Below are 11,025 nucleotides of genomic sequence, written 5' to 3' on the forward strand. Positions count from 1 at the left end.
GTACTCTTTACAGAGTAGGTACAGAATTATTTCAACATGAGTTACTACTACGAAGGACGAAACTGGTAATTGGAATTACACATTAGAACTGAAGCCTGTATCGAAATGAACGGCCACCATTTTGACAAATGTGTCTAAATATCCATAGTATGATTATCTTTCAATTTAACTTCATTCTCTATAGTGTACGGTAATGTGCTGTAGACAGTATAATATACACTGCATAATGAATACGTCCGCATGGACAGCTCAGTTCGTGAGTAAAAACATTCATTGTTAATACTGTACTGTATTTTGATTAAACAAAAACCTAATGAAAATTATCAAACTCAAAAGCGTGATATTTCCTAGTTTACGTAAATGGATGAACTACTTTTCTTCCCTCCTATACCTAGTAAAGTGATATGTTTGTACAGAGACATCATTTTATTTTTACTTCAATTTTTATTGTACTGAGTTTTTGAATGTACTTCATTCCCACCCCTTCTACTAAGGAAGTTCCAACTCCACACAGAACCAAGACCGCAGATAGTAAGCAGTACTGAGGTACTGAGTAAGTACGTTCCAGAAATATGTTCGCGTTTTCCAGTGACGAAAGAGCTTTCAATATTGAATCATATTTTCGCACAGGTACTGTCCGTTTGCCTACGTCGCATCCCGATTTCCCCCACCTGCTTCTGCTCGCCCCTCTGTAAAAGCTGGGCTGTCTTAGCTCTTTTCTGAAAACATTAATTTCTCTTAGGAATTGGACGTTTACGTAATATTATACAGCTGTTTAATTTAACTTAAATAAAAGGGCCTCGTTAAGTAATTAACTGTCACGTGATTTCCTCCCTTTCTACAATCCTGCGGCATAACCACTTGGACGGACAGTAGATAGCATGTCTGAGTAATTTTATATTTTCGGTTCGGGCAGAAGTAAAGATTGAATTCACAGTACGTAGAGTAGGTACAGAATTATTTCAACATGAGTTACTAGTACGAAGGACGAAACTGGCAATTGGAATTAGATGCAATAGTCTATAGTGCGATAATGTGCACAAAAGAACTGAAGCCTGTATCGAAATGAACGGCCACCATTTTCAAAATTGTGTTTAAATATTCATATTATAATTATTTTTCAATTTAACTTCTTTCTCTATATTGTACGCTAATGTGCTGTAGACAGTATAACATACATTGCATAATGAATACGTTCGCATGGATAACTCACTTCGTGAGTAAAAACACTTATTCTTAATACAGTACTGTACTTTGATTAAAGAAAAACCTAATGAAAATTATCAAACTCAAAATCGCGATATTTCCTAGTTTACGTAAATGGATGAACTACTTTTCTTCCATCCTATACCTAGTAGAGTGATTTGTGTTTTACGCCAGTATCATCGAACTCCAGTCTTGGAGGGGGGAGCAAGCGGTGTTTCCGGTTCTTTAAAGGTATAGACAGGTTAATATTAAAAATGTTAGTAAAAATAAAATGATGTCCCTGTATATTACGCCAGTATCATCGAACTCCAGTTGTGGAAGGGGGTAGCAAACGGTGTTTCCGGTTGTCAATCGTTGATCCAAAGGTATAGCCAGGTTAATATTTAAAATGTTAGTAAAAAATAAAATGATATCCCTGTATAAGAAAGTAATTGGATTCAACAATTGTGAGGTGAGGTGAGGTGAGGTGAGGTGAGGTGAGGTGAGGTGAGGTGAGGTGAGATTTTTTGGTTGTCACAGGGAACTGGATCTCCCGAAGAAAACCCCTGTATTACCTGGACCATGGACTTGCCCAACAAAAGTTATAAATCGGGATCAAACCAGGTCCACAGAATTATAAACCCAACACTCTAGCCACTAGACCACCGTGGCGGCATAAATTTGTAAAGAAGCTTTCACGACTGACAAATGCATACTGTCTTACATTTTTTTAAAGTGTGCCGTCTGTTCATACGATTGTAGAGGCTGACCTATTCAGCTACAGCAAAGTACTCGAAACTGCGGCTTAAGCCTGTTTTGCCCGTACCCCGGCCACACTGCCTCGCGCTCCACACGCAAGAGGTCTCGTCCTCTCGCTGAAGCCAGGGATATAGCATCTCCGTGAAATCCATCATAAAGTTCAGTTCTCACCTCACAGATGGCGTCGAAGGTGTTTGTACTTGTCATTTAGCAGACGAAAAACCATTAATCCACTCTGGAAGGCTCAGGGATGGCCAGAAATACTTTAATCCAATCTCATTTATTCAGGGATAGCTAAAAAACATATTTAATCTACACTCCTGGCAAACTCGAAGACCCTGCTACACTTTACATTTCCTCTAAGCACTACAGAAAAAAAAATACCACCTAGAATGTGACGTCATCGTCGACACCGAGCCTTCGTCATTGTTAATTTGTCATTACCATTGTTAATGTGTCACTTTCTACAATGTGTCATCATTTCATTTTGTTTTTGTATCGTCTTTCCTATTGTGCCGTCAATTAATGTTAATTTGAAATCATTATTACATCGATATCATTGCCATTGAGTTACCGCTTTTAGCAAAGAGGTATTAAATCTGTAAATGCATCATCAAAGCTGCAAATGAGTCGTCAAAACTGTAAATGAGTCATCAAGTCTGTAAACGAATCATCAAATCTGTAAATGAATCATCAAATCTGTAAATGAATCAATAATTCTGTAAACGAGTCATCAAGTCTGTGAAATAAGTTATCAAATCTGTAAATTAATCATCAAAACTACAAATGTGTCGTCAAATATGTTAATAACATCTACGTAGGATTTACCGTCACTTACTGAGATTATTTCTGAAGATATTCTGAGCAAAAATGCCATATAAACATTTGTCCTAATCTCAATATTTTCAGAGTTACACTAGTTTGAACTTATTAGTAAAATAGGTATCTTTTTTCTTTAGTTTTAAGGGTAAAAATATTACAAATAAAGAATGAACTATTTAGAAGTGTCATTTCTTTAATTGGTTAGTGTTCTGAAGCTTAAAATGTGTTGTCAGTTGCTTTGTACAGATTTTGTTTTTCAATTTTTAACTAAAAATGACATCATTCTTACGCACTTATCACAAAAATTGTTACAAATCATACGACTTTAGGAACTTGATTCTTTACAGTTTAATTATGCATCGTAATGTACAGTCTTAAAGAATTTACAAGAGCGAAATGATTTATTACGGGTTTTCCCTCATTCCAATATGAGCAAATGCTGGGTAACTTTCGGTGCTGGACCCTGGACTCATTTCACTGGCATTATGACCTTCATCTCATTCAGACTTTAGACAATCATAGCAGTTGATAAAACGTTGTATAATGAGCAATTAAAAAACTGTGCCGCCTTTGAAAATGTACCATTCATATTTTGGAGTATGTATGTATTTTATTCACACTGCAAATGGATAAATACCCGGTGGCAGTGGTAACTAATTACACTCAATAATGACAATTAATAATACATAAAATTAATAAAAAATACAATTAATAATAATAGTAATAATAACAAATAAAGTAAATCTAATTTGTATATTAACCCTACGTTCGAACTAAAACCCACGAGTATGATATGTTCATACCTGCACAAGTACCTCTCAGCACTACACTCATTTCGCCGTCAACTCACTCACTGCAGTGGAACTGCGACACTTTTCACTGATACTATCCTGATTTCACTAACACTTCAAAAACATTTCGCTGTTCAAATACTTTGCACTACCACAATAAACTATAAAACTTCACTGACAGAAACAAGTTTCACTTACACAAAACCTTTACACTTCACTGACACAATGTCATCTTAAATTTGTCATAGCATAATATTAGTCTTCTACTATGGTGTCATTGACATCTCGTAGAGATATCAGACGAATTTTTACCGATATTTTAATAATCTATTTCCCTCTTATTTCTATTCTCCAAGGAAACGATGTTCTTATGTCATTTTAATGCTTCCATGGCTACTTATCTGAAGTCTGTTTAGTGCAATACGAGTAAGTTATGCAATATTTCAGTGAAACGTACAGCAGAGTTCGTATAGGTCAGTTTCTATCTGATGCTTTTCCAATTCACTGCGGGCTAAAGAAAGCAGATGCACTATCACCTTTACTTTTTAACTATGCTCTAGAGTAGGCTATGCCATTAGGTAAGTCCAGGATAACAGACAGGGTTTGGAATTGAACGGGTTAGATCACCTGTTTGTCTATGCGGATGACGTGAATTGTTAGGAGAAAATCCTCAAACGATTAGGGAAAACACGGAAATTTTACTGGAAGCAAGTATAGATAGGTTTGGGAGTAAATCCCGAAAAGACAAAGTATATGATTATGTCTCGTGACCAGAATATTGTACGAAATGAAAATATAAAAATTGGAAATTTATCTTTTGAAGAGGTGGAGAAGTTCAAATATCTGGGAGCAACAGTAACAAATAAAAATGACACTCGGGAGGAAATTAAACACAGAATAAATATGGGAAATGCCTGTTATTATTCGGCTGAGAAGCTTTTATCATCCAGTCTGCTGTCGAAAAATCTGAAAGTTAGAATTTATAAAACAGTTATATTACCGGTTGTTCTTTACGGTTGCGAAACTTGGACTCTCACTTTGAGAGAGGAACAGAGATTAAGGGTGTTTGAGAATAAGGTGCTTAGGAAAATATTTGGAGCTAAGAGGGATGAAGTTACAGGAGAATGGAGAAAGTTACACAACACAGAACTGCACGCATTTTATTCTTCACGTGACATAATTAGGAACATTAAATCCAGACGTTTGAGATGGGCAAGGCATGTAGCACGTATGGTCGAATCCAGAAATGCATATAGTGTGTTAGTTGGGAGACCGGAGGGAAAAAGATATTTAGGGAGACCGAGACGTAGATGGGAAGATAATATTAAAATGGATTTGAGGGAGGTGGGATATGATGATAGAGAATGGATTAATCTTGCTCAGGATACGGACCGATGGCGGGCTTATGTGAGGGCGGCAATGAACCTCCGGGTTCCTTAAAAGCCAGTACGTGTGTAAGTAAGTATGTAAGTACGAGTATGTTACTAGTCAGCGAAATGTAGTGAAAGGGGAAAGGAACTGGCCACTTTATCCTATTATCTCCTGCCTTAGCTGCCTCATGAGTGATTTATTGTGTGACTTGTGTAGTTCAACCTACCTTCGGACAGTTTACTACACAACAACAAACATGGTAACTTAACTTAAACACACAAAACTGACAATTAAGATATAACTTTACTCAAATTTAGTCCAGTTTAGCGCTGATCTCAGATCTTCAGGTCAGGCGTCTTGCTTAATTATTCTACCTTACGAGAGTGTAGATGAGAATATCTGGTTTCGTTATGTCTACGCAACAACCTGGAGCAGACAGCTACGTGAAATGCTTTATGGAGTTTTGCAATATGAAATTCTATACAGTTATTTAGAAAGGGAATTATTAAGGATTCTCCATTCTGCCCCAGGCTACACCACTACCGCTTTACTGCGTCCAATCAACGAAACAAAGCTTCCATCAATTTAACTTTCCGCCTATGTTTCCACTGACAACGCTGTTATAAATATAGAACACGGATAAGTAAGAGTATACCGGGTGTCTCACAATTCCGTCAGTCATTGTATACCACTAGTCGTAAAGAAATTCAGAAAAAAATATGATTATATGTTATCCAGCTAAATTAAAGCAGGTACAGACTCTTATTATGCCTCATTTCGATTATTGTGACGCTTTATTCAGTGATCTCAGGGTGGATTTATCCCAGAAACTGCAACGTGTTCATAATGCGTGTGTTCGTTTCATTTGTAATGTCCGCTACTACGCTCACATTTCGCCTTCTTTCGATAAATTATTGTGGCTCAGGTTAAATGAGAGGAGAAAGTTACATTCCCTTTCTCTCTTATACCGAATTTTGCACACCTCTACTCCCTCTTACTTATCTGTCCGATTCCACAGTCTTTCTCGGTATCATAACTTAAATACTCGGTCACAATATGATAACACGCTAGAAATACCACTGCACACATCATCTCTTTATTCTTCATCTTTCACTGTTGCTACTTCTCGTCACTGGAATTCTCTGCCGCCTGAAGTCAAGGGCTGCCGAACTTTAATTTCCTTTAAATGTAAATTAGAAAACTATCTTATGATGAGTTGCCAGACCTAACGCGTTGCAAATATTTAATGGAATGTGTTCCACTGTATTTATTTATTTTTTTTTTGTTTCTTATTTTTATTATCTAAATCGTGTTTATTTATCACTTAACGCCAATATGTATCCCACTGTGTTGTTTTTTTATTATTAATCTATTTTTTGTGTACATTTTATTCAACTGTCGGTTTCTGGTTTAATCCTACTTAATTGCAATCTAATACTAATATGTATACTAATGTGTTTATTTTTACTTTTACTGTGTACATTTTTTATTGAATTATCGGCTTCTGTTTTTATGTGATTCGTATTTGATTCTAACAACATTAATATGTATTCCACTATGTTTATCTTTATTTTATGAGGTAAATTTTTATGTAACTACCGCTCTTGATCTCATTATGTACCTAAATTGTATCAGTATGTAATTACTTAATTCCGATCCAGTTTTATGTTCAACTGTGTAAGCAAGTTTTAATCCTGGTTGAGTGTAAGAGAAGGCCTTACGGCCTTAACTCTGCCAGGTTAAATAAAGCCATTATTATTATTATTATTATTATTATTATTATTATTATTATTATTATTAAATAAAAACGTAGTTTCTCATAAATTTTACACGCTTTGTAATAATTATAATGGGGTATATTTTGTTCTCAAATATACAAAATTTGATTATTTCTATTCGTAAAAGAAGTTATTTATTTTTTTTTTTAATTTCTACAGAGTGAATCGTAAGTCATGTCATTAATTTCAAGGGGTTATTCTTTGAGAAATTTCAAACAAAAATGTAGATACAATTTTACTCGTTTTTGCTTCCTTTCCCAGGTAAAAATAGTTTTGTAAGAAACATATCATAACGTGTTTTGGGAAAGCCATTGATTGAATTCCCAATATGCTCAGTCAATTTAAGAGAGCAGTATATTATGATAATAAATTATTGAAACAAATTTAGTTTCGTCTTCAATTGTGTACAAATTTGATCTGAACAAATGTAACATTCATTTTTAGAACGAAAAATAAATTTGTTCATACAAAATTTCTGCATTTAAAGGACAAAACTAACATTCTTTGAATCATTTATTATCATAAAACACTACAACGTTGTTTCCTATCTCTGTTAACGAATTTAAATGACATAATGTGCGTCAGGAGTCACGTGACAGCTGAACTGTGGCGCGAGGTGACAGACCAGTAGTGAGTGATCTCATAGTCAGAGTGTACGGTGACTCACAGCAGTAATTCCCAAGAAAATCGAGCCTTTTTGGGAGGGGTACATTACGACCCTTTCCGATACCAAGTATAGTTAGGTAAAAATAAAAGAAGCCTGCAATAAACGTGGTTTCGTTATTTCTAAGAAAGGCATCTTCTGTGTACTTAATAAGATTGGTAAAGCTCGAATGGAATTAATTTGCATCATCTCGTGGGGTGCGGCGACTTGTGACGTGGGGAGTGTATTTGCTTGCTTTCTTTTACTCTGGAATTAATCCCATCCGAGCTTTGCCAGTCTTATTAGATACACACAAGATGCCTTTCTTGGAAAGAACGAAACCACGTTTTTTGCAGGCTACTATGATTTCCACGTAACTCTACTTGGCATCGGAAAGGGTCGTTATGTACCCCTCCCAAAAAGGCTCGATTTTCTTGGGCATTGCTACTGTGATACTCCGTGCACTCTGATTGTGAAATCACTCACTACTGGTCTGTCATCTCTCGCCGCAATTCAGCTGTCGGTGTGATTCCTGACGCACATGACGTCATTCAAATTCGTTATCAGAGATAGGAAACAACCCTGTATTCTCTTAAATTGACTGAGCATATTCGGAATTAATTCAATAGTTTTCACAAAATACGCTACGAAGTATTTCATTCAAAATATTTTTTTTTCTCGAAAACGAAGTAAAAACGAGCAAAATTTATTACACTTTTCTGTTTTAAATATCTTAAAGAACAACCTCCTGAAATTAATGATATTACTTAGGGTACACCCTGTATATCACGCGTAATTTTTGACACAAGTTTAGTGATTTTGTTAAGTCAGCGTAGTAGATTAAAATCTCTGGCGAAACTCTTTTGTCATTTTATTTGCACTATAATTAAGACAACATAGAATAATAGTACGCTCTTTGCTATTGAGGGGATCCACATCTGTGGAGTAACGGTCAGCGCGTTTGGCCGCGAAACCAGGTGGCCCGGGTACGATTCCCGGTCGGGGCAAGTTAACTGGTTGAGGTTTTTCCGGGGTTTTCCCTCAACACAATATGAGCAAATGCTGGGTAACTTTCGGTGCTGGACCCCGGACTCATTTCACCGGCATCATCACCTTCATCTCATTCAGACGCTAAATAACCTAAGATGTTGATAAAGCGTCGAAAAATAACCTACTAAAAACAAAAGCTATTGAGGAGATTGAAAACCGAGGCCATGATCTCTCCACAGTGCCAACACCTGTGAGGATCTCTCTTTAAATTAAAAAAAAAAAAAACAATCAAACCTGAGGTGTTCCGCGAACCGTGTTCCACGCATAGCCAACCTATTTTATTGGAGACGGGATCGATGACACAGTTGATGGAGTCCGATGGGCGTGGACCACGATCTATTGAATTCCAGTCGTCTCCGTCTTCATCTCAACCAGAGCAAGAAGTTGTCAAGATTAATAGCAGGCGGAGTTGTGCGAGCCATGGGGTACAAATACATGAAGAGTCGAAAAAGCCGCATCTGTCGTGAGGTACTGTGCCACCTGCCATTTCTAAACGATTCCTCCATTTTATGGTGAGAGTTTCTACGATTTTAAAACAAAATTTCGAACAAAACCACACATTACTGTTAATACTACTAGCTATCGCCTTTACGAAAAATTGATAGAGATATGGAAAAATGGAGAGAGATGTTATAAGGAAAACGGATGGGAGAAGAGCAAGAAAATGGAAAAGAGATTAGGAAAATTACAAAGATGAGAAAAATGGAGAGAGATGAAGAAAATGGAGAAATAAATTATAGGAAAATGGAGACAGGAGATGAGGAAAATGGAGAGAGGGAGAGAGAGAGAGATGAAGAAATTGGATAGAGATGTAAAAAACTGGAAAAAATGAGGAAAATGGAGAGATGAGTTAAATGGTGAGAGAGATGAAGAAAAAGTAGAAATGAAAAAATGGTGAAAGAGATCAAGAAAATGGAGAAATAAATAATAGGAAAATGGAGATGAGGAAAATTGGAAAGAAAGCTGAGGAAAATGGAGAGAGGGAGAGAGAGATATGAGGAAATTGGAGAGAGATGTAAAAAATTGGAAAATATGAGAAAAATGGAGAGATGAGTTAAATGGTGCGAGAGATGAAAACGTAGAGATGGGAAAATGGTGAAAGAGATGAAGAAAATGGAGAAATGAATAATAGGGAAATGGGGCTGTGGAAAACTGGAAAGAAAGCTGAGGAAAATGGAGAGAGAAATGAGGGAATTGGGGAGAGATGTAAAAAATTGGAAAATGTGAGAAAAATGGAGAGATGAGTTAAATGGTGAGAGAGATGAAGGAAACGTAGAGATGAGAAAAATGGTGAAAGAGATGAAGAATATGGAGAAATAATAGGAAAATGGAGAGAAAGATGAGAAAAATGGAGAGAGAGATGAGGAAATTGGAGAGATATGTAAAAATGGGAAGAGATGAGGAAAATGGAGAGATGAGTTAAATGGTGAGAGAGATGAAGAAAACATATAGATGAGAAAAATGTCATAAACATTTGTCCTATTCTCAATATTTTCAGAGTTACACTAATTTGAAATTGTTTGTAAAATACCATTATTCTTTAGTTTTAAGGGTAAAACAATATTACAGATTAAGAATAAGCTATTCAGAAGTATCATTTCTTTAATTAGCTAGTATTCTGAAGCTAAAAATGTTTGTGAATTCCATAGTTGCTTCGTACAGAATTTTTTTTTTTTTTTTCAATTTTTAACTACAAAATTACACTTACTTACGCATTTATCACAACAATTGTTACAAATCACGCCATTCTTGTAAATTCTTTAAGACTGTACTTTAGGATGCACAATTAAACTGTAAAGAATCAAGTTCCTAAAGTCGTATGATTTGTAACAATTTTTGTGATAAGTGCGTAAGAATGATGCAATTTTTATTTTAAAAAATTGAAAAACAAAATCTGTACAAAGCAACTGACAACACTTTTTTGCTTCAGAACACTAGCCAATTAAAGAAATGATACTTCTGAATAGTTCATTCTCTATTTTTAATATTGTTTTATCCTTAAAATTAAAAAAAAAAAGAGTATTTTACTAACAATTTCAAATTAGTGTAACTTTGAAAATATTGAGATTAGGACAAATGTTTATATGACACTTTTTGCTCAGAATGTCTTCGAAAATAAGCCCCATAAGTGAAAGTAAATCCTCGTGAATCACCCTGTATATTCCGAAGTAAAATTTATTTTACTAGATTTGTATTTACATTCATTTATCATTAAAATTTTAACGATTTTTTAAGGATTTTGTTTTATTGTAAAACGAAAGTCTTAGAAATGTTCATTGTTATATACTGTAAATGGCATTTGAATATTAAAATATCAACAAATATCTTAAATATTTTCCAATTTATTTTTTAGTAATGTGACTTTCATTGCTTGTAAATTTGTTTTCTACCTTGTAAAAACTATATAGCATTAAGAATTTTGCCCTTAACTGGAGGTGATGAAAGTTTAACTTTACAGATATGTTTTCTCAGAGTGTCACCATTTTGAAGATCATAAATTTTGATATACGTTTTCAACAAATTGGGTTGGGACTTTTGAAACACCTTGTATTTAAAAAAAGTGTAAAATTACTTTACATTTTTACACTTTCTTAAGTCCATAGTCAATAATATATACGAGTATTTA

Source organism: Periplaneta americana, chromosome 6 (genome assembly GCF_040183065.1).
Source record: "Periplaneta americana isolate PAMFEO1 chromosome 6, P.americana_PAMFEO1_priV1, whole genome shotgun sequence".
In the NCBI taxonomy this organism is placed as follows: Eukaryota; Metazoa; Arthropoda; class Insecta; order Blattodea; family Blattidae; genus Periplaneta; species Periplaneta americana.